This window comes from Meles meles, chromosome 1 (assembly GCF_922984935.1).
Source record: "Meles meles chromosome 1, mMelMel3.1 paternal haplotype, whole genome shotgun sequence".
Lineage (NCBI taxonomy): Eukaryota > Metazoa > Chordata > Mammalia > Carnivora > Mustelidae > Meles > Meles meles.
In genome coordinates, this window is record NC_060066.1 from 76,795,767 (window position 1) to 76,820,310 (window position 24,544).

Here is a 24,544-nt window from a genome sequence, read left to right on the forward strand (position 1 = left end):
AAGTGCACATGGAACCTTCTCCAGAATAGACCACATACTGGGTCACAAAGCAGGACTCAACCGATACCAAAAGACTGACATTATTCCCTGCATATTCTCCGATCACAATGCTTTGAAACTGGAGCGCAATCACAAGGAAAAGTTCAGAAGGAACTCAAACACCTGGAAGCTAAAGACCACCTTGCTTAAGAATGCTTGGATCAACCAGGAGATCAAAGATGAACTTAAACAATTCATGGAAACCAATGAGAATGAAGACACCTCGGTCCAAAACCTATGGGATACAGCAAAGGCGGTTCTAAGGGGGAAATACATAGCCATCCAAGCCTCCCTCAAAAACATTGAAAAATCCAGAATACACCAGCTGTCTCTACACCTTAAAGAACTGGAGAATCAACAACAAATCAAACCAACTCCACACACAAGAAGGGAAAAAAGATTAGAGCAGAGATCAATGAGGTAGAAACCAGAGATACAGTAGAAAGTATTGATGAAACTAGAAGCTGGTTTTTTGAAAGACTCAATAAGATTGATAAACCACTGGCCACACTAATCCAAAAGAAAAGAGAGAAAGCCCAAATTAATAAAATTATGAATGAAAAGGGAGAGATCACAACGAACACCAAGGAAATAGAAACAATCATCAGAAATTATTACCAACAGTTATATGCCAATAACCTAAGCAACCTAGATGAAATGGATGCATTCCTGGAAAGCTACAAACTCCCAAAATTGAACCAGGAAGAAATTGACAACCTGAATAGACCGATATCTAGTAATGAGATTGAAGCAGTGATCAAAAACCTCCCAAAAAACAAGAGCCCAGGACCTGACGGATTCCCTGGGGAATTCTACCAAACTTTCAAAGAAGAAATAACACCAATTCTCCTGAAGCTGTTCCAAAAAATTGAAGCAGAAGGAAAACTTCCAGACACTTTTTATGAAGCCAGCATTACCCTGATCCCCAAACCAGGCAAAGACCCTACCAAAAAGGAGAATTTCAGACCAATATCACTGATGAATATGGATGCAAAGATTCTCAACAAGATCCTAGCAAACAGGATCCAGCAGCACATTCAAAAGATTATCCACCATGACCAGGTGGGATTCATCCCTGGGTTGCAAGGTTGGTTCAACATTCGCAAATCAATCAGTGTGATAGAACACATCAATAAGAGAAGAGAGAAGAACCACATGGTCCTCTCAATTGATGCAGAAAAAGCATTGGACAAAATCCAGCATCCGTTCCTGATGAAAACGCTTCAAAGTATAGGGATAGAGGGAACATTCCTGAACTTCATAAAATCTATCTATGAAAGACCCACAGCAAATATCATCCTCAATGGGAAAAAGCTTGCAGCCTTCCCGTTGAGATCAGGAACACGACAAGGATGCCCACTCTCACCACTCTTGTTCAACATAGTATTAGAAGTTCTAGCAACGGCAATCAGACAACAAAGAGAAATAAAAGGTATCCAAATTGGCAAGGAAGAAGTCAAACTCTCTCTCTTCCCAGATGACATGATTCTTTATATGGAAAACCCCAAAGACTCCACCCCCAAACTACTAGAACTCATACAGCAATTCAGTAACGTGGCAGGATACAAAGTCAATGTACAGAAATCAGTGGCTTTCTTATACACTAACAATGAAAATACAGAAAGGGAAATTAGAGAATCGATTCCATTTACTATAGCACCAGGAACCATAAGATACCTGGGCATAAACCTAACCAAAGAAGTAAAGGACCTGTACTTGAGGAACTACAGAACACTCATGAAAGAAATTGAAGAAGACACAAAAAGATGGAAGACTGTTCCATGCTCTTGGATTGGAAGAATAAACATTGTTAAAATGTCTATACTGCCTAGAGCAATCTATACTTTTAATGCCATTCCGATCAAAATTCCACTGTTATTTTTCAAAGAGCTGGAGCAAATAATCCTAAAATTTGTATGGAGTCAGAAGAGACCCCGAATTGCTAAGGAAATGTTGAAAAACAAAAACAAAACTGGCGGCATCACGTTACCCGATTTCAAGCTTTACTACAAAGCTGTGATCACCAAGACAGCGTGGTACTGGCATAAAAACAGACACATAGACCAGTGGAACAGAGTGGAGAGCCCAGATATGGACCCTCAACTCTATGGTGAAATAATCTTCGACAAAACAGGAAAAAATATTCAATGGAAAAAAGACAGTCTCTTCAATAAATGGTGCTGGGAAAACTGGACAGCGATATGTAGAAGAATGAAACTCGACCATTCTCTTACACCATTCACAAAGATAAACTCGAAATGGATAAAAGACCTCAACGTGAGACAGGAATCTATCAGAATCCTAGAGGAGAACATAGGCAGTAACCTCTTCGATATCAGCCACAGCAACTTCTTTCAAGATAAGTCTCCAAAGGCCAAGGAAACAAAAGTAAAAATGAACTTTTGGGACTTCATCAAGATCAAAAGCTTCTGCACAGCAAAGGAAACAGTCAACAAAACAAAGAGGCAACCCACGGAATGGGAGAAGATATTTGTAAATGACAGTACAGACAAAAGGTTGATATCCAGGATCTACAAAGAACTTCTCAAACTCAACACACACAAAACAGATAATCATATCAAAAAATGGGCAGAAGATATGAATAGACACTTCTCCAACAAAGACATACAAATGGCTATCAGACACATGAAAAAATGTTCATCATCACTAGCCATCAGGGAGATTCAAATTAAAACAACATTGAGATACCACCTAACACCAGTTAGAATGGACAAAATTAGCAAGACAGGAAACAACGTGTGCTGGAGAGGATGTGGAGAAAGGGGAACCCTCTTACACTGTTGGTGGGAATGCAACTTAGTGCAGCCACTTTGGAGAACAGTGTGGAGATTCCTGAAGAAATTAAAAATAGAGCTTCCCTATGACCCTGCAATTGCACTGCTTGGTATTTACCCCAAAGATACAGATGTAGTGAAAAGAAGGGCCATTTGTACCCCAATGTTTATTGCAGCAATGGCTACGGTCGCCAAACTGTGGAAAGAACCAAGATGCCCTTCAACGGATGAATGGATAAGGAAGATGTGGTCCATATACACAATGGAGTATTATGCCTCCATCAGAAAGGACGAATACCCAACTTTTGTAGCAACATGGACGGGACTGGAAGAAATTATGCTGAGCGAAATAAGTCAAGCAGAGAGAGTCAAGTATCATATGGTCTCACTTATTTGTGGAGCATAACAAATAACATGGAGGACATGGGGAGATGGAGAGGAGAGGGAGTTGAGGGAAACTGGAAGGGGAGATGAACCATGAGAGACTATGGACTCTGAAAAACAACCAGAGGGTTATGAAGGGGCGGCGGGAGGGGGTGGGGTGGGGTGGGAGGTTGAGGAACCAGGTGGTGGGTAATAGGGAGGGCACGTACTGCATGGAGCACTGGGTGTGATGCCAAAACAATGAACACTGTTATGCTGTAAATAAGCAAATAAAAATAAATTAATTAATTAAAAAAAAGATAAAGAATGCTAAAGTATAACCAAAAATAAAATAAAATAAAATAAAATCAGCTAAATGCTATTTATAAGAAATAACTCTAAAGATATAAAGATAAAGGAAGATTACACTTAAAAGATAAACAATATATAACAGGTATATATATTATATTATAAATAAATATATTTATTTCCTAGGGCTTCTGTAGCAAAGTACTCCAAAGTTGATGGCTTAAAACGACAGAGATTTATTGTCCCATAGTTGTGGAGGCTAGAAATCTGAAATCAAGACATTGGCAGGGCCATGCTGCCTCAGAACGTGTAAGAGAGAATCCCTTCTTGTCTCTTCCTAGCTCCTGGTGGCTTGCTGACCACTCTTGGCATTTCTTGGCATGGTTTATAGCAGCAGTGCTTCAATCTTTGCCTCCATCATCTTAGGGCATTCTCTCCTATCTCCTATCTCTTCTCTTGTTCTATCTCCTCTGAAGACACCAGTCACATTGGATTAAGGGCCCACCCTACTCTAATATAACCTCATCTTATTTTGTACCTTAATTATACCTAAAAAGACCTTATTTCTAAACAAGGTCACCCTCACAGGTATCAGTGTATTCAACATACCTCCTACAGGCAAACAGAAACCAAAAAGAGAGGGAGGAGGATGGGGAGAGGAAGAGGAGAAGAAGAAAAGCTGGCAGAGTTCTAGTAATATCTATTAATGTCAGATAACGTACAACATGAGAACAAGCAGTAAGACCAGTGAGGGGCTATTGCAGTAGTCCCAGTGATACAGAATGCTAGTCTGAATTAAGATCATGTCTATAGCACAGAGGTAAGTCAACAGATTTAAGCAATAGTGCTTCATATAATAATCAGATGAAGATGACTTATAGGTTTCTGGCTTGTGAAACTGGTTGAAATATGTTACTGATCTCTGTCTTCTAGCCAGAGTAACTTTCTAAAACACAGATAATATTTTTATGGTCTTCACTAACTCTCCAAGGTCAGTCCTAATTCTTTAGTCTGGCTTTGTCTATCACAATGTGGGCCTGGCCTACTTTATTCAAATCTCCACTTCTATAAACTCCAGTTATTCAATAAATAGTCCATGTGATTTCATGACTTCTTTCAGACTATACTTTATCTCAAATGCCATGCCTATGTATTCACAAAGTCTACTCAAAGGAACCATCTTCTTTGGGACCTTCTTTCTGTTATGACTGATAATTAGAATATTTTTATATGTAATATAAGATTGTCTGTACCCCTGTAGCACTTTATTCACACCGATTGTACCATATTTGTCACAATAATATTTATCTATAGCTGTCTCTCCAGTCAAGCTACTCACAACTTCAGAGCAGGGCTCATCCATCCTTTTTATTCCCAGCACCTAACAACGTGGTTTGCACATAGTTTTCAGTAAATGCTTACTGAACCACAATTAATCAGTTATAACTAGCACTGCTACTATGATGAAAGTCTGAAAGTAAACGGAACAGAGATTTTTTTTTCTTTTTTATAAATTAGATTCTGAAAAAGATGAATAAAAGGTCTTTGTTTCTTAGTAATGAATTTATGCAATTTATAGCTAATTTATTCTAAACTCCCTTGAGACCATGTAATATGGTCTATACTTTCTATAATAAACCTATATTTAAAATGGCCAAGTAATTTTTAAATCTATATAATACATATGGCAGCTCTACTTATAAAAATTAAAACATTACCCAAAAGAGATAAAGTTGAGGGGTGCCTGGGTGGCTCAGTGGATTAAAGCCTCTGCCTTCGGCTCAGGTCATGATCCCAGAGTCCTGGGATTGAGCCCCACATCCTGCTCTCTGCTCAGCAGGAAGCCTGCTTCCTCTTGTCTCTCTACCTGCTTCTCTGACTACTTGTGAATTCTGTCTGTCAAATAAATAAATAAAATCTTTTTTAAAAAAGAGATAAATTTGATGATATTTAAGGAATTCATGTAATTGTATAATGGTCAGTAAAAATATCTTTGATACTAACATATTAACTTACATGTAACTTAGATGGTCAATTTCCAAAAAAATTAAACGAAAATAAAACGTACTTTTTTAAAAAGGTACAAAAGCTAGACTTCCTTTGACTACTGAAAACATGTCTGAAACCTGCAATGGCTACTGGTTATCAATATGAACATAAAGGATCTTTAAGCTGTAGAGATACAAAACTTCCAGTTGATAGGGTTTTCTAACTAAAAGAATATAAGGCAGTAATTTAGTATAAATACAATTACTTCTGTAGTGTTCCATTGGACAATGCTGTATAGTTTATGGGCATTCAGAAAATCTAAAGCTTCAACTGCTATTACACAGTGAAATGCATTTCCTACAATTAAGTATAATTTTTAAACAAAAGTCGTAAATAACAGGTGCCAATATAATAAAATTAAGATATTAAAAATAACCATTAGGGGCGCCTGGGTGGCTCAGTGGATTAAGCCGCTGCCTTCGGCTCAGGTCGTGATATCAGGGTCCTGGGATCGAGCCCCGCATTGGGCTCTCTGCTCTGCAGGGAGACTGCTTCCTCCTCTCTCTCTGCCTGCCTCTCTTCCTACTTGTGATCTCTCTCTCTGTCAAATAAAGAAATAAAATCTCTAAAAATAACCATTAGCACAACCACCACACGTAGATTTGCAAAAGTCCTGGGCCATAATTGTTCCCCCTATTCCACTATTCAATACTTGGAAGTCCAGTTTCCTAAGATAGTTTTCTGATGTACACAAAGAATAAAATGAGCTTCTTCCATACCCTCCCCCCATATTCTGTCCCCTGAGATTCAAAGCTTAATATGAGTTCCATTTTCCAGAGATAAAAGGACTGCATTAACAATGATGTGTCCTAGCTTTCTTCTTTTTATAATAAATTACCATATTTGTATTTTGATGCTGTCATATGCGAGAGGATGTTAAATATCCTCTTGTCGTAATTAACTCCTTAAACCAAATTAAATGGCTTGGCTCAACACAGACTGTGAAAGTTAAAAGAATATAATTCTATTACTAATTATTTTAAAATTATTTTAATAATCAGAGCTTTTTTATTCCATAATTGACTTTCACTGAGAAATGTGGCTAAAAAGCTACAAGAATTTGTATTTGGGGTATTTAGCAATATTTTGTAACCTTACAAATACTTCAGGCCAAATCCTAATACAAAAAATATAATCAACAGCTAATTTAAAAAATTCCATCCATAATTATATCAAATATGACCCACTGGGCTTAGTGATATTCTTACTATAAACACAACTGCTTCTGCAGTAGACTAATGAAATGTCATGGAAAATAACTCCCCTTTATATATACAAAATATAAACAGAAAAGTCTATTTTTAGGAGTAGATATAAAGTCTCTACTTTTCAAGGACAGTCTAAAAATTTCTGATGACCTAAAGATATTACAAAGGTTTTAAAAAAGAAAAGAAAAGAAAAGAAAAAGTCTTTGTATATGGTCTGGAAAAAAAAGTTTCTTAGAAATAATAAACAGAAAAAACAAAATTAGTACTTCAAATTAACTTTTAGGATTTTAATATAAAAAGATAAAAATCAGTGAGAACTATTATAATGTAACATTTCCCCCACCATTAAGGAGATCATTTATTTTTTTGCAAATTAAACCATAATATAAAGATTTATGGTTATGGAAAAATACTAAATAAGCAATCTTCTTAAAAATATTATGTGCAGGGGCGCCTGGGTGGCTCAGTGGGTTAAAGTCTCTGCCTTTCGCTCAGGTCATGATCCCAGGGTCCTGGGATCGAGCCCCGCATCAGGCTCTCTGCTTGACAGAGAGCCTGCTTCCTCCTCTCTCTCTCTCTCTCTCTGCCTGCCTCTCTCCGTACTTGTGATCTCTATCTGTCAAATAAATAAATAAAATCTTTAAAAAAATATTATGTGCAAATATACTTGAACTTAGAGAAAGACTCTGAAAAAGAGTAAAGTCAAGGTATGAAGTGACTACTAATGAGCACCAGAGCCAGGTGAAATAGGAATGAGTTTAAATAATTGTTAAAAATATCGTAATGAAATTAAAATATAAATCCCAACAAACTTTTTGAAAGATACATAAAGAAAAAATAAAAACGCAATGCAGGTGATTTATATCTAAAAGAGTAGACTGTACTGACAAAGAGCAAGAGAAGCAAGGGAGTAGCTAAACAGACTATCAAGCTTCTTGTCTTACACACGGGAGTCTCAAGAGAGAGTTTCACTCTAGAGTGAGATATTTAGAGTTTCAAAGGCCTTTGGCAAACTTAAGAGTGACTATACATAGAAGTTAAAATAGAATACACAATATTAGACAGTAATGCAAATCTCTTTTCCTTCTGTGACGGACTGAATGTTCATATTCTCTCAGATTTCTTTTGTTGAAATGTAATCCCCAATGCGACGATATCTGGAACTGGGGCCTTTGGGAGGTCCTGAGGTTAGAGCCCTTATGAACAGGTTTAATGCTGTTCCAAGAAAGCAGGGACACCTGGGTAGCTTAATCGGTTAGGCGTCTAACTCTTGATCTCAGCTCAGGTCTTGATCTTAGGGTTTTAAGTTCGAGCCCATGTTGAGTGTGGAGCCTACTTAAGAAAAAAAAAAAATCAGCTCAGGTCTTGACCTTGGGGTTGCGAGTTTGAGCCCACACTAAGCATGGAGCCTACTTAAAAAAAAAAAAAAAAAAAGAAGAAGAAGAAGAGGAAGAAGAAGAGGAGGAGAAGATGCCAGAGAACTAGCTCCCCTCTTTTTCCACCATGTGAAGATACAATGTATCTGCAGCCTGGAAGAGGGCCCTTTACCAGAACCAAGCATTGCTGGCAGCCTGATCTCAGACTTCCAGCCTCCAGACCATGAGAAATAAATGTCTGTTGTTTAAGCCATTCAGTCTATGGCATATTGTTACAGCAGTTTGGGCTGACTTCCGGGTGGGGGGAGTAGAGAAGAGGGTTATGGAGGAATATTTTTCTGAACATAATTTATGAAACAAGGAATAAAATAATAATACATAAATATATTTTTAAAAGTCAAAAAAGCAGAAAGACTACTTATTAAAAATAAAAGATTAAGAATCATAAAGGATAAAAAAAGAATCATAAAGGATGATAATTTTAAAAATGTCTGACTCCTCATGCCCAACTACAAAATTTTAAGCCAACTACCTTTTGACTACGGAATTTGAAGGCGACCTGGTAAGGGAAGGGATTTATGGCTTTCTCCTGCATGGGCAAAAAGTGCCACAAGATGAAGACTGAAAATGACCAAATCATGGGAAAAGCACACACCACAGAAATCTGTGAAAATCCTAGAGACAAAGGAAACAGCAGCCCCAGATGTTACGACTGGCCTTCCTGGCAATTAGAAGCTAAGGCTGAAAATGTGGGAGGCCTAAGCTGGGAGAACATGCAGAATAAGGAAGCCGGGAGGCTTTCCCTGTTTAGTGTAAAGAACTAGAAACCTCTATATAATTGATGCAGTGGGATAAAGAACACAAATTTTTCCTTCTTGGGTGGGCCACCACCATTTACAGCACCTAGACCTGAGTCCCAATGAGCCAATAAGGAAAAAGCAAAACCAAGATAGCCCATAAAGGAAGGAAAAAGAATCCAAGTGACATTAGACGTCTCATCTTTAACAATGGAGCGAAAGGACAATAAAAAAAGAGAGAACAGCTGCACCTCAGGAATTCTGTGCTCAAAACACAATTAACCTGTCAGGAAAAAGAAAGATATGTGCAGATATGCATAAAGTAAGAGTAATGTATAACCTATGCTATTATTGAGCAACATACTCAAGAAAAATACTCTTGAGAGAAAAATACTCAAGAAATGATTATCCAGAGAACACATGAATCTGAAAAAGAAACAGAAAATGAAGGAAAGAGAAAATTGTTAGGTGACAAATCTTGCAATATATAAATGCTATTAAATTTAAATTAGATAATAACAAACTGGATATGTGACAGCCAAAAAACATATTCTTGAAATAAAAGGAATATGCATGGTTTTAAGACAAATTCTTTAAAAACAAAAAACAAAAAACAGGGCAGCCTTGAAGCTGTTACTATTAAGATGTTAGTTAATACCAATAGGCTTGGGTTGGGTTGGGGAGAATTTCTGTAAATATCCAATAAAACTTAGCAGGGGGCGGGGGAGGAAGTAGTGAGAATAAAAACATTGCAAGGATTTCATCTGGAGAAACAGAAAAAAAGGTAAAGCATTAGAAAGTATTCCAGGTTTCTGACGTAATGAGGGGAGAGTGAAGGGACCGTCTTGGTAAGGGAAACAGTTGATACCTTATTTTCAAACAACAGAGAAATACATACCTAATTATGAATGTAGGGAAAGGAAAGGTAACCTCTAATGTAACGAGAAAGTATCATGTAATTCCTTGTTAACAAAGAGGAAAATGCGATGAATATTAAAGTGATTAAGCAGAAAGTTTTTTTTAAGGGGAAAAAAAGGTAGGTAAAATAAATAATAAACCTAAATTAGGGTAGAAAGAATAAAACCAAATACCTTAGCTCACTAATTTTGAATGAACTAAATTCTCTTGTGAAAGGTGGCTTAAGGTTAAAGAGTGAGTTAAATTAAACCAAATTATTTTCAAGAACAAACTTAAAGCAAAGTAACAGAATTTCCTTAACAAAGAATTTGGTTTGACATTTAAAAAGAATGAATATATTGACCATATATAAATCACACTTTATCACTACATTCTTAAAATACATCTACAAAATTCAGAAAGATGGTAGCAAAACTCAGAGTATGTGGCTTTGGAAGTTTCTTCTAGTTTGCTCATTTGGAGCTAAGTGCTAGCCTTATGAGGGAAATTGTCCAGAGTGAAAGTTATGGAAAATGTGAGACGGAAACGTAAGGGGAGGGGGGCTCACTAGCTTCTAGAATTCTTGTTTCCTCAGACTGAAACCCTAGAAAGAATTGCCTAATTTGATTGTAAAAAAAATTTTTCTTTGACTAGATGTTAGTTCAACACCTGACATCTACCATACCACACTGCTACATTATTCAATGATTTCATAAAAGGACGAGTCATCAAATACGTACAGTTGCACTGTCAATGTGTAACAATGACTGGTTCCTGCATATGGGTGATCGTGTATTTCCTATGTCCCAAAGCCAGAGATCTCAGCATGATAGCTGCAGTCGTGAACTACCACAGTGAAACCAAAAACACCCAACAAGTTCAAGAAAAAAGAAAGCGTAAGAAGTAATATTAGTATCAGACTAGAAGGAATTTAGGGGTAAAGGCAATAAAAAGGATAAAGAGGTACATGATATAATGACAGAAGACATGATTTGGGAGGCAGAAATATCAATTTTAAAATCTGCACGTTTCAAATGGCATGGGATCTAATATAAAGGTAACAGATACGCAAAGAGAACTTGGTTATAATGTAAGCCTTCAAAACATCTCTTATAGAGGGCAGAACTAGTAAAAGGAGTAAAGGAATTCACTGATAAACAGTTTTTAATAACTCAATTTAATAAATAGAAAATGTTATATTCCTCAAATAATGAAATATCGTTGTCAGTATATCCAAGGGATATCTAGAAAAATCAACACATGATACTAAAAGCCAGGAATAAAAATTCTTTTAAGTCAAGATTTTACAAGCTAGATTTTCTTTTTTAAAAATTTTATGTTTTTATTTGAGAGAGAGACAGAGTGAGAGAGAGAGAGAGAGCATGAGAGGAGAGATGTCAGCAGGAGAAGCAGACTCCCTGCTGAGCAGGGAGCCGGATGCGGGACTCAATCCAGGGACTCCAGGACCATGACCTGAGCTGAAGGCAGTTGCTTAACCAACTGAGCCACCCAGGTGCCCTCCAAGCTAGATTTTTTTTTCCTTTTTTAAAAAATTTATTTATTTATTTTCAGCATAACAGTACTGCTTGTTTTTGCACCACACACAGTGCTCCATGCAATACGTGCCCTCTCTATTACCTACCACCTGGTTCCCCAACCTCCCACTCCCCACCCCTTCAAAACCCTCAGCTTCTTTTTCAGAGTCCATAGTCTCTCAAGGTTCATCTCCCCTTCCAATTTCCCACAACTCCCTTCTCCTCTCCATCTCTCCATGTCCTCCATATTCTTTGTTATGCTCCACAAATAAGTGAAACCATATGATACTTGACTCTCTCTGCTTGACTTATTTCACTCAGCATAATCTCGTCCAGTCCCGTCTATGTTGCTACAAAAGCTGGGTATTCATCCTTTCTGATGGAGGCATAATACTCCATCGTGTATATGGACCACATCTTCCTTATCCATTCGTCCGTTGAAGGGCATCTTGTTTCTTTCCACAGTTTGGCGAACGTGGCCATTGCTGCAATAAACATTGGGGTACAGATGGCTCTTCTTTTCACTACATCTGTATCTTTGGGGTAAATACCCAGAGTGCAATTGCGGGGTCATAGGGAAGCTCTATTTTTAATTTCTTGAGGAATCTCCACACTGTTCTCCAAAGTGACTGCACCAACTTGCATTCCCACCAACAGTGTAAGAGGGTTCCCCTTTCTCCACAACCTCTCCAACACACGTTGTTTCCTGTCTTGCTAATTTTGGCCATTCTAACTGGTGTAAGGTGATATCTCAATGAGGTTTTAATTTGAATCTCCCAGATGGCTAGTGATGATGAGCATTTTTTCATGTGTCTGATAGCCATTTGTATGTCTTCATTGGAGAAGTGTCTGTTCATATCTTCTGCCCATTTTTTGATATGATTATCTGTTTTGTGTGTGTTGAGTTTCAGGAGTTCTTTATAGATCCTGGATATCAACCTTTGTCTGTACTGTCATTTGCAAATATCTTCTCTCATTCCGTGGGTTGCCTTTTTGTTTTGTTGACTGTTTCCTTTGCTGTGCAGAAGCTTTTGATCTTGATGAAGTCCCAAAAGTTCATTTTTGCTTTTGTTTCCTTGGCCTTTGGAGACATATCTTGAAAGAAGTTGCTGTGGCTGATATCGAAGAGGTTACCACCTATGTTCTCCTCTAGGATTCTGATGGATTCCTGTCTCACGTTGAGGTCTTTTATCCATTTCGAGTTTATCTTTGTGTACAGTGTAAGAGAATGGTCGAGTTTCATTCTTCTACATATCGCTGTCCAGTTTTCCCCGCACCATTTATTGAAGAGACTTTTTCCACTGTATATTTTTTCCTGTTTTGTCGAAGATTATTTTACCGTAGAGTTGAGCGTCCATATCCGGGCTCTCCACTCTGTTCCACTGGTCTATGTGTCTGTTTTTATGCCAGTACCATGCTGTCTTGGTGATCACAGCTTTGTAGTAAAGCTTGAAATCAGGTAACATGATGCCGCCAGTTTTGTTTTTGTTTTTCAACATTTCCTTAGCAATTCGGGGTCTCTTCTGATTCCATACAAATTTTAGGATTATTTGCTCCAGCTCTTTGAAAAATACCAGTGGAGTTTTTTTTTTCTTTTTTTAATTTGAGTAGATTGGCACATAATATTACATTAGTTTCAGGTACAACACAGTGATTCAAGAAGTCTCTATGTTATCCTATGCTTATCACAAGTGTAGTTACCCTCTGTCACCATGAAACACCGTATCATTGACTGTATGTATTCCCTGTGCTGTACCTTTCATCCTATGACTTTTTCATTCACAACTGGAAGCCTCTATCTCCCAATCCCCTTCACCCATTTTGGGCCTTCCCTACCCCTCTTCCCTCTGGCAACCAACAGTCTGTTCTCTGTATTTATGGGTCTGATTTTGTTTTCTGTATATTCATTTGTTTTGTTTTTCAGATTTCACATATAAATGAAATCATATGGTATTTGTTTTCTCTCAGACTTATTTAACTTAACATAATGTCCTCTAAGTCCATCTACATTGTCCCACATGGCAAGATCTCATTATTTTTTATGGCTGAGTAATATCCTGTTGTGTGTCTATCACCTGTCAATGGACACTTGGGTTGCTTCCATCTTGGCTATTGTAAATAATGCTGCAATTTTGGTAAGAGATGACTGAACAGATGCAGCTGGATGTATCGATTGTGGTGCAGTCAAGGTGCACCCTGGAACACTTCTGTGCAATCAGGATTCCCCACCCAAATGAGAGAAAAAAGAAAAGAAAAAGAAATAGGGAAGAGACAAAAATAAAGAAAAGAAAAGAAAAAAAAAGAAAAAAATAGATAGAGAGAGAGACAGGAAAAAAAGGGAAGATAAAAGAGAAGGCTCAGTCCAAATGGGCCCCAAGGTAAGATTTATGAAGTATACAAACAAAAACAAACAAAAAGACTGATAAAAGTATATGACAAGAGAAAAAATGTATATATAAAAGCAAAAACAAAGGAAGAGCCTCAGTGTGGGCGAGGAAGGTTATTTTGATTCTTCCTGGATGTATCTTGATGTCTTTGTTAAGGGACTCAACTCTCCTAATATAAAGGGGAATAAAAATTGGTTTGCCTATAGGGGTAGCATTGTTTGGGGAAAGGGGACTACCTTGAAGTTTAACTCTATATGTATATTAGAAAATAAAAATTAAAAAAGAATAAACTAGACTAAACTAAATTAAAATTCAAATAAAAATTTAAAAAATAGAAAAGCAAAAGAAAAACACGGGTGTATGTATCCAAAAGTTTAGGTTAGAAGGTTATTAAGGAATTTGATGTACTGGACATCTCACTGTGATGGTAAATAGGTTAAAAAATTATCTATATGTATAAAAACACAGAATATTGGCAAAGAGTTAAAAATAAAAGTTGTAGTTACGAAGTAGTGGTGGTTGTTCTCTTGTCGTCTTCTTTTTTTTTTTTTTTTTCCTTCCTGGTTGGTTTTCTGGGTTTTCAGACATTGATGTTCCCTGAGTTAGGTCCTCTTACCCCCCTCAAGGGGGTGGGCTCTGAGGAAACCGTTTTTTTTTTTTTTCAGGCTTTTGTTCTCTGGAGGTTTTTATGTTCTTTCATCTGTTTTCTCTCATCTTGACAGCTTTTGATGGTTTTTGGAGGTTTAGAGGAGAGCAAACTGCACCCAGACCTCCCTCTCAGAGAGAAGCCTCAGAATGCTCTGCAGAGCTGCTGGCAGAGTCAGTTCTGAGTCACGGTCCCTGGGGATGCAGGGTCTCCTCCTTGTACCCAATACCACGGCAGCGGCAGCTGTCTGGGCAGCTCCAGACTGCCAGAGAGGTTCCAAGCAGCGATCACACACTGAGATTTTCTCGCTGGACCAGGCTGGGAATGCCTGGTTTTTCAGGATGCCAGAGGTCCAGGCTAGTACCTGTGTGCACCTCTCCCAGGGGAGGGTGTGGGATGCGCGTTTCAGCAATACCTTCTGGCCAGGCTCCCAGCCCCTCTCGGGAGCCGGACCCCATGCGTTCTCAGGCACTCTGGCTGCTCAGGTGCGCTGGAGGCTCAGAGACCAAGACCTGCTTTCTCTGCCACACTCTCTCTGGCTCACCACCAGGGGAGGCTGTCCTGGGTCCGGGGACTTAAGCCCCTGCCCCTAATCACCCTGATTCCGTAATACCCACCATGATCCTTTGCTCTTTTTTTTTTTTTTTTTTTAGTGCTTTCAACCAGACTCCAAGCTAATGCTGGTCCCCATACACAGGGCACTCTCGTATTGGCGTATTACTTTCCAATCGGTCACCTCTGGTGGCTCCCTCCCCCTTTTGTTTATATTCTGATATCAGTCCGACGTTCCCACTCTGCTTTACCTGCCACTGGCGTCTTCTGCTCCTATAGAGATCAATGTATAATTCTGATCTCAGGCTGATTTCATGGGTGGCCAGAGTTCTTTGGTAGGTAATCAGCTCACTTTAGGGTACAGGTTGAAACGGCACCTCCTCCTACTTCCCCGTCATCTTCCACAGACCTCCAAGCTAGATTTTCTAATTAAAAATTCAGTGAAAACATAAAGCAAGACAACAAAACGTGCTTAGTTAAAAAGATTAAAGTTTTTTTCTTTTTGAAATTATACCATAGGATTTTGACAACACTTAAACTTTGACAAGGCAATCACAAAGTTACACCTTTCACAAATTAATCCTAAAGTCTGAAATTTTCCAATCTCAGGCTCCAAAGAGCAACTTTTACTTTACAAGTTTAAGTAAGAACCCTAGGCACCTCCATCTGTCATATTTGTGTTTTGTTAAGTTCCAGTATGTCATACGTCAGACACGATTATTTACATGATTTAAAAGATTTAAAAACTATTTATTAGGTGCTCCTGGGTTGCTCAGTTGGTTAAGTGGCTGCCTTCAGTTCAGGTCATGATCCCAGGGTCTTGGGATAGAGCCCCACATCGGGCTCTCTGCTCAGCAGAGAGCCTGCTTCCCCCTCTCCCTCTGCCTGCTGCTCTGCCTACTTCTGCTCCTCTATCTCTCCATCAAATAAACAAATAAAATCTTAAAACACACACACACACAACTAATTTTAAATGGATTTCAAATCTATTTTTCCTTATTATACTTCAAATTCATTTATCCCAGAATGTTCTTCCACACTTTAAAGTTTTTCCGCTATATGGCAACTTTTTTTTTTTTTAAAGATTTATTTATTTGACAGATAGAGATCACAAGTAGGCAGAGAGGCAGGCAGAGAGAGAGAGAGGAGGAAGCAGGCTCCCCGTGGAGCAGAGAGCCCGATGCGGGGCTCGATCCCAGGACCCGGGGATCATGACCTGAGCTGAAGGCAGAGGCTTTAACCCGCTGAGCCACCCAGGCGCCCCCGCTATATGGCAACTTTTTAAAAAGGTGAAGATGTTCCCTCCTCATAAGGGAGAGGAAAATAAAAAGCTCTTAAGTGGTTCATGCTTGGTGGAAGTGCTTGTGAACTGTTCCATAGTAAGGAAAAGCCTGTTTGATAGAAAATTACCAAAATTAATTTTAGAACAGTGCTGTGATAACTGTATTTCAGAAATTCAATTTAGAAAATACTCACTGAATATACTCCAGTGCCTGGCAAATAGGAAAGAACAAATGAATGAATGTTCCACAAGGAAAGTGTTAGCAAAGATGCACAGGAGGCAAGCTTCCCGAAGATACTATACTTTTGTTGCAAGGTGTATACTGCTCCAGGCAGTACTTGACCTCCTAAAATCATATGCAACACTTTATGTATACATTTCTCAGACTTTACCTTTATAACACTGACATATTTAAATAATACAGACCGTTTTTTAAAAATACAGAATGTTCTACATTTGGAATCTGTTTCATGTTTCCTCGTGGTTAGATTCAAGTTATATGTCCACAGTCAGAATACCAGGTAAATGAAACACTATGATGCCCATTTTCCCCTCACTGCTAAAGTTAATTTTGATAAGCCAGTCATGGGGTTATCCAATTTCTCAATTTAATAATTACTATTCTTCCCCCTTGTAAGTTAGAAGCAATCCATAGAAAGACATTTCACAACCATAAAAGTATTCTGCTTCTCATAAAAATTTTTCTTCTGGACTTAGCATCCATTGACTATACTTACCTGAGCCAATCTCCACTATTATGATGGCAAAATGTTTTCCACCTCCAAGATTCCTTCCACATTTGCCAAAGAACATTCTACCCTAAGCAAGGCTACCTTTTCTCTGCATTTATTATCAGTATGGGCTCATGGATTCCTATTTTTATCAAGGTGTATAATTCATTACCATCCTTCATGGTTTTGGTACTCACACTGTCCTAGATTTGGCCAGTGGGAGTCACCTTTAGTTAGCTCCTGTATCCTTTCAACATGCCCCAGCCTTCCATTTCTTTTCATCTTTGTTATCACTTTCTTACTTTCTGGCATAAAAAGATGTTCTAGGGCCATCCTTCAACTTCTTTGTCTAGCCTTAGAATAAGCCATTTCTTAGAGGATAGCTTGTTCTCTTTAGTGGGAAATCGTGGGAAATTTATCTTGATGCTAGATAAATTCATTATAATTTCATTATAAATTCATTAAATTCATTATAATAAAAAGTTATAAATTCATTATAATTCATTATAACTGAGGCATCTGCTTCTAGGTTTTGTCAGCAGACAGAGCTGGGAAAGTTTTTACTTGTGTGCACCACCCATATACATACATATATACACACATATATATGATTATATATGCTTATATATTTATATATGTGTGTGCACATATATAAATATTTGATTACTTTAGACACTCTAATCCATTCCACAGGATTCTTCACTGTCTTCTTCTATTTCATATCTTTGTCTTCATCTTTCCTCAATGAGAACCCTGGCTTCTAAAATGAGTTCTCATTTGTTCAATCCCTAACACTTCTAAAACAGCATTTCTACATCCATTACACTGTGAAAAAAGAAAACTACTAAAAAAAAGGAGTTCAAATTTTGTTTACAGTCCTCTCCATCTCAACCTCCAGAGGGTCTACAGTTGAATAGTATGTACATTAAGTTACCTAAATTCTCCCCCACACCTTGAAAGCAACTGATTCAACGTAGGAATTTAACTAGTATTTAATCTATACAATATTCCCCAGAGGTATCTACCAAGTGAAAGCTTCTCATAACATAAAAGCTAAGTTAGAGAAAAACTGCAATTAAGGAAAACATACATTAGATTAGAGCAAAAGACACAAGCAAAAGGTTCTCATTGTAGAGAATAATTAAAATGAATAAATATGAGTTAAACTCCAAAGAACTAAATGATGACACAAAGATGATACCAATTTCTCTTTTAAATTAATAAGTGAAAGGAAGTAAATTGTCTCCAGAAAAGTCATATGCAGATGTTTTAAAACCACATGCTCCCTTTCTCCTACTAGTTACTCACAGGCACTAGGATATTTATTTTGGGTAGATGGACTGGGAAAGATTTTCTGTAAAGTAGGGAAGATGAAATGAAAGAGTTAACAGGAATTAGTAATACCTACTATAGCAAGCCAGGCAGAGGAACTGAAAAGTCAGCTGTGGCTCCTCCTTTCCTCTCCCAGCCCACACTAAAAATAAAACATAACCAAGAATTTAATACAGAAACCCCCTAAAGGACTAAAATCCAAGGAAGCATTTGTCTTTAAAAAAAAAGAGAGAGAGAGAGAAAGAAAGAAAAGAAAAGAAAAGAGTTTAGGTGATGAGAATATTTCAAATAAGGTAACTAAAGCAGTTACTATGGGCCATTTGTTAGATGATGAAAAGTCATTATTACATATGAAAAAAATATGACCAACTATATGCCAAATTGCTTAGTCATTAAGTATGTCATAATATTGGTTATGTTAGTGTTTTTATCTTTAATTTCACTTATGTAATTTTAATAACATGTAAATAAAAGTTAAGCATTTCATTCCAAAACAGAGGCAGAAGAGAAAAAAAAAAAAACAAAAAAGACTCTGCTCATCAAAGAAACGACTTTCTCCCCATATAGTTTATTACCTGTATTCTTGCTGCCTTCATCCTTTCTTACACAAGAACATTTTTTTCCAACACTTTGAATATTTTACCACTCTAATTTCCTTCAACACTAGTTCAAACAAGCATGAAAAAGAGAATTAATCGTTCTATTTTTTAAATAAACCTGAGCAAAAGGAAAAAAAAAAAACAACACTCTAGTCGGCAGAGTAGAGGACATTTTCATATATTTTCAATAGGAGGTAAAGTGAAATCATATAGTCAATTCTACTGATTTCATTGTGCTTGCTATTAAGCTGGCATTTCTCAACTTCAAATGCACAAACCTAAACAGGTTTGAGACCTGAGTTCCTTAATAGAAGGAAGAGGCCAAGTCCCCTTGAAGAAAGACCTAGCAATACTACCTCCAGTATTTATAGCATAAAGCTACCATTGGCAAACAACAACCCACAGACCAAATCCATCCTAGCAACTGTTTTTGTAAATAAAGTTTTATTGGAAACAGCCATACTCATTCATTTACATATGGTCTGGCTACTTTTGCAATACAATGGCAAAGTTTGAGACAAAGATTGAATGGTAGGCAAACCCAAACGTATTTATTATCTGGTCTTTTATTAAAAAGAAATGTGCTGACCCTTGCTGTAAATCTTCATTGAATTATTCTTCAAAACACTGGCAGTGCTTGCTAGGGTGATTATGCACTGGAAAAAAGAAATACCTAGACCAGTCGGGGACTCAGACACATACTTTAAACAGACATTAATTACCAGGGACATAAAATGTCATCGTGGTCTGTTAGTTAGAGGGCTTAGGGTGACCTGGTGATAAATGGGTTTCCAGCTCCAGTTTAAATCTAAATGGAACAGTATATCTACAGATGTATCCTGTGGTTATTTTCCAGTTCCTGCAAGTATAATTGGAAGAGAAATATTTGGCAACTGGAAGAATTTCCATCTTGGCTCTCTGACCCAAGGCGTAAGCATCAGTATACTAGGAAAAACCAAATGAAAGTCCCTAGAAGTTGTTCTTCCTGCCACGGATGTAAAGCAAAAGCAATAATGCATCCATATCCCCAAGAGAGTGGCAGAGGTTAGTGTCACCACCCAAGACAGAAAAAGATGTTAGAGTGATAAATATCAGTCATATATCCATTGAATTTACCTGTTTAGCCTATACAGAAGGTGGGTGACTGTGAAGAGTGATTACAAATCACCATAAATTCAATCAGGCTGTGACACCAAATGCTGTGGCTGTTCCCGATGTGCTATCTTTAATGAAGCAAATCAACACAATCTGAAATCTTACACAGAACTACAAGACGGCAAATACTTTGTCTCTATATTAACTGATTTACTCTCAGAAGATATTTGCCTTTTTTCGGGCATGACCAACAACATAATTCATGGCCATTAACTCTCCTGCTTTTGCCATTGTATAATTCGTAGAGACAGTGGTCGTGTTTTCTTAATAATTTATTATTTATTATGTGACATGCAGTGGACTAAATGTTTATACGTATTTTCTCATTAAATTTCCACAAGAGATAGGCACTTCTATTATCTACATTATACAGCTGTAGAAATGCAAGCAACACAAAGATTAAACAACATAAGAGTGGCAGAGCCGAAACTGAAACCTAAGTGGCAAAATCCAGAGCCCCTTTGCTTAAGAGGATCCACTATGCTAAATCTGTTCAATAAAAGAGCTTTTTTTGTTTGTACACTTATCCCTTTTTTAGTTGACTAATATTTGGATTGTTTGTACTCTCTGGATATTATGAATAATATTGCTAAGACGATTCATGTGCAGATTTTTATGTGGATACGGGATTTCATTTCTCTCAGATATATACCTAGAAGTAGAACTGCTTGGTCATGTGGTAAGTCTACCTTTAACATTCTGAGGAACTGTGAGAGTGGCTGCACCAATTTATAATCTCATTATCTGAGGGCTCCAATTTCTTTGTATCCTTACCACCACTGATTTTAATCTTTTTTTTTTTTTTTTCAGAGACAGTGATTATTCTGACCTTACACAGAACAAAACACTGATCCACAACACTGATGACTTTGGACTTATGCTTATTAAAAATGGGAAGGAGGAATCACAAAGTTCTTTAGATGCCTTAGTAAGACGGTTCTGTCCGTTGAGGGTCTGCCTTCAGCTCAGGTCATGATCCCAGCGTCCTGGGATCCAGTCCCACATGGGGCTTCCTATTCAGCAGGGAGTCTGCTTCTTACTCTCCCTCTGCCACTCCCCACCACTCATTTTCTCATTCTCTCTCTCTCAAGTAAATTAAAAAATATATATATGAGAGGCAATATACAAAAAAAAAAAAAAAAACATTAGTAAAGTAACATTTCTAGGAATCCAATGCCTAAGACCTGTCTCCAAGGTTAAAGAGAAGTTACTATGTACACCATTTACTACTAAGAAGGGGAGACTGGGGAGGCACAATGCTTGACAAGCATTTGTAAGTCAGGATCAGAGCAAAAGAAAGCTCCGTAACAAATCCAGGCTGTAGTATAAGCTCTTCTATTACTTGAAACTTATTATTTTTTAAAGATTTTATTTATTTGACAGAGATCACAAGTAGGCAGAGAGAGACACAGGCACAGAGAGAGGGGAGGAAGTAGGCTCCCCACTGAGCAGAGAGTCTGATGCGGGTCTCTGTCCCAGGACCCTGGGATCATGACCTGAGCCCCATAATCTGTGCCTCTTCTGAGAGGTCTCGACATATCTTCCCTACACTTCACTGCCACTAATCTTCTAATCCTGTTCTTTCTATATCGTTGACCAGTTTTCTAAACTATCTGCAGTGAGTGTAGATTTGTGCTTCTACCTACCTCTCAGTCCAGACTGTACTTTTCAAAGCTTGGCCCAGAGACTTGTCTGAATGTGAACCAAGGCATCACCACCACTCCTCACAGTAAAGTATCTGCACTTCACTCAGTGCTACCCAAGCCCTCTCTTCCTCCCTCTATCCATTCTGGGCAGGAGGATACAGGGCCACAGTTCCTGGGTGTTTATAGAGAGAAAGGTTGATTTTATTTTACATGCTTTTGAATTAATGTTGGAAAACTAATTGCAAGCAGTTTTTAAACCCAAAATGTCATATTGTAAAAGGATAATAAACATTGGGTCAAAATGAAGCAACAACAAAAAGAGCTTAGTCCATTGGTAGAACTTCCCATTGCTCATGTCTTCGGGCTGTTATCATGTAGCAGTATGTTTTTTTCTTTCTTTCTTTTTTTTTTTCTTCCTAGGCCATCATGGAACTTTGAATTTTAAACTGCAACGCAGGGGTTTTTTTTTTTTCCTTCATCTGGTATTAAGAAATTCCCCCTTGATGTTAGGTATGGATTGAAGAAAAGAAGGCAGTGTCTCAGTAAAGAAAGCCATAGCTCTATCTGTATTTCTGGACCTGCTCAAGCTCAATATCTTATGTAGCATTACCCTCCCTTTCACCCTCCCTCCCTTCCTTCCTCTGTTTTTAGAGAGGGAGAGAGGGAGAATCTTAAGCATGCTTCATGCCTAGAACGGAGCCTGACGTGGGGCTCAATCCCACAACCCTGTGATCATGACCTGAGCCAAAAACAAGAGTCAGAGGCTTAACTGAGCTACCCAGGTGCTCCTCTTATATAGCATTTCTCTTATCTATCTACCTATCAACAAGTAGGAGAGGCAGAGGAGGGTAAGTAGAGAGAGAGAGTGAGAGAGAGAGGCAGTAGAGAGAGAGAGAGAGAAAAGAGAGAGAGAAAGAAGTCTCAGCAGAGACTTCCCTGCTGAGCAGGGAGCCCCACGTGGGACTTGATCCTAGGACCCAGAGATTGACCAACTGAGCCACCCAGGCACTCTTCTTACAAAGCATTTCTACTTACTGGATAGTTTGTTCCAACTGTCCGTGTACTTCATGGTTTCAAGGGTTAAATAGTACCCCTTTCATCATGGGTGATTTAAGTCATCCTATGGTTATTGTTTCCCGTGATTAGACCTTCAGTATCTTTCAAGGTCCAATAACAAGCTAAGATCTGTTTCTCAAAAGAATAATGATCTTTAGGAAATGGCATGGTTTTACTCTAAAACCCTGAGGACTTGTATGATTCTCTTGCTGGGGCTTGCCCAAAGCTCTGGATAGTGGATGGGGCACCTGGGTGGCTCAGTGGGTTAAAGCCTCTGCCTTTGGCTCAGGTCATGCTCTCAGGGTCCTGGAATCGAGCCCTGCGTCCGGCTCTCTGCTCAGCAGGGAGCCTGCTTCCCCCTCTCTCTCTGCCTGCCTCTCTGCCTACTTGTGATCTCTGTCTGTCAAATAAATAAATAAAATCTTAAAAAAAGAGGCACAGATTATTATGAAATAGGTATCCAGCTCAAAGGAGGCTCTCAATAATCAGATGTCCTAAGTGACCCATTCTAAATGTCAATTCTTTTATTTCTTCCAGCCATCCTAGAGTTTATTCAATGAAACCTTACCAAAAAATGACAAAAGTGGAAGGGATAGAGGCTATGCAGGGGCTCTTTCCTCACCATAGCTCATCTGGCACCAGCTACCACTAAGTGCTCAATTTACCAACTCAACTCAACTACTCAGTCTCAACTACAATGAGGCCCTTGACACAGCATCGTTCCCCAGGAGAATTAGACAGACACTGACCCATAGAATAAGGATCACTATGCTAGGCTGATAGCATATTTTAGGTCATTATGGTAGGCTGATTACACTGACTTCTTCTACCATAGAGAGGATAAATCCTTACTAGATCACATAAGCATCCTAGATTTCAAAAAAAATTTTTCTATTCTTTAACAGTTCTTCTAACATTACCTCCTGTGGGATATCTTATACATTAACAAAGGTTGCCATAAAACTTCCTTCACAGCAAAAATAAGTGAGGCAACAGGCTCATAGCCTTGAAATTCACTGGTCTTACTGCCCACCTAGAAGCAGCTGACTTAACAGAACAAGTAGGATGGTCAACTGAAAATTCAGTTGCAACACCAGTTAGAAGACCACACTTTAAAAGGCTGTGTTCTCACTGGATGTGGGACATGGTTTAAATCTGTATCCAAATATATGGTGTAATTTCTCCCTTAGCCAAAATACATGAGTCAAAGAACTGTCCTCATCTCAATATGATTTCTAACTATCCACTCACAGAATTTTTGTTTCCTGTCCCAGCAACTCTGGAGTAGAAATTTTGGTTTGCAAGTAAGAATGCTTCTGTATCAAGGAACACAAGAATGTCCTACTGAATTGGAAACCAAAACTGCTAGTGGACCATTTTGTGCTTCTCATGTAACTGAACCAAAAAATGAAAAGAGAGAGAGATTGATTAATTGACTGACTGACTACTGTCTAAAGTGACCAATTCTGTTCCCAAAGAAGAGTTAGACTGCTGCTACAGAAAGCATTAGGGAGGAATACTTCTGGAACCTAGAGTATTCTCTGAGGTACCTCTGTCTCTTAGTATTTCCATGTCCAACAGTAAAAGTTAATGGAAAACTATATAAACAAAAAAAGCCTGTAAAACCACTGCAGATCAAATCTGTCCAGAATAAAGGTATTGTGTCACCCCACCAAGTAAAAAGCCTGGATCATCTCAGAACAAAGGAAAAATGAAATGGACAGAAAGAGAACTTCAGCCATTGTCTCATGACCACTGTCAGGACTGCTGATGTTGACTAACTTAACGAT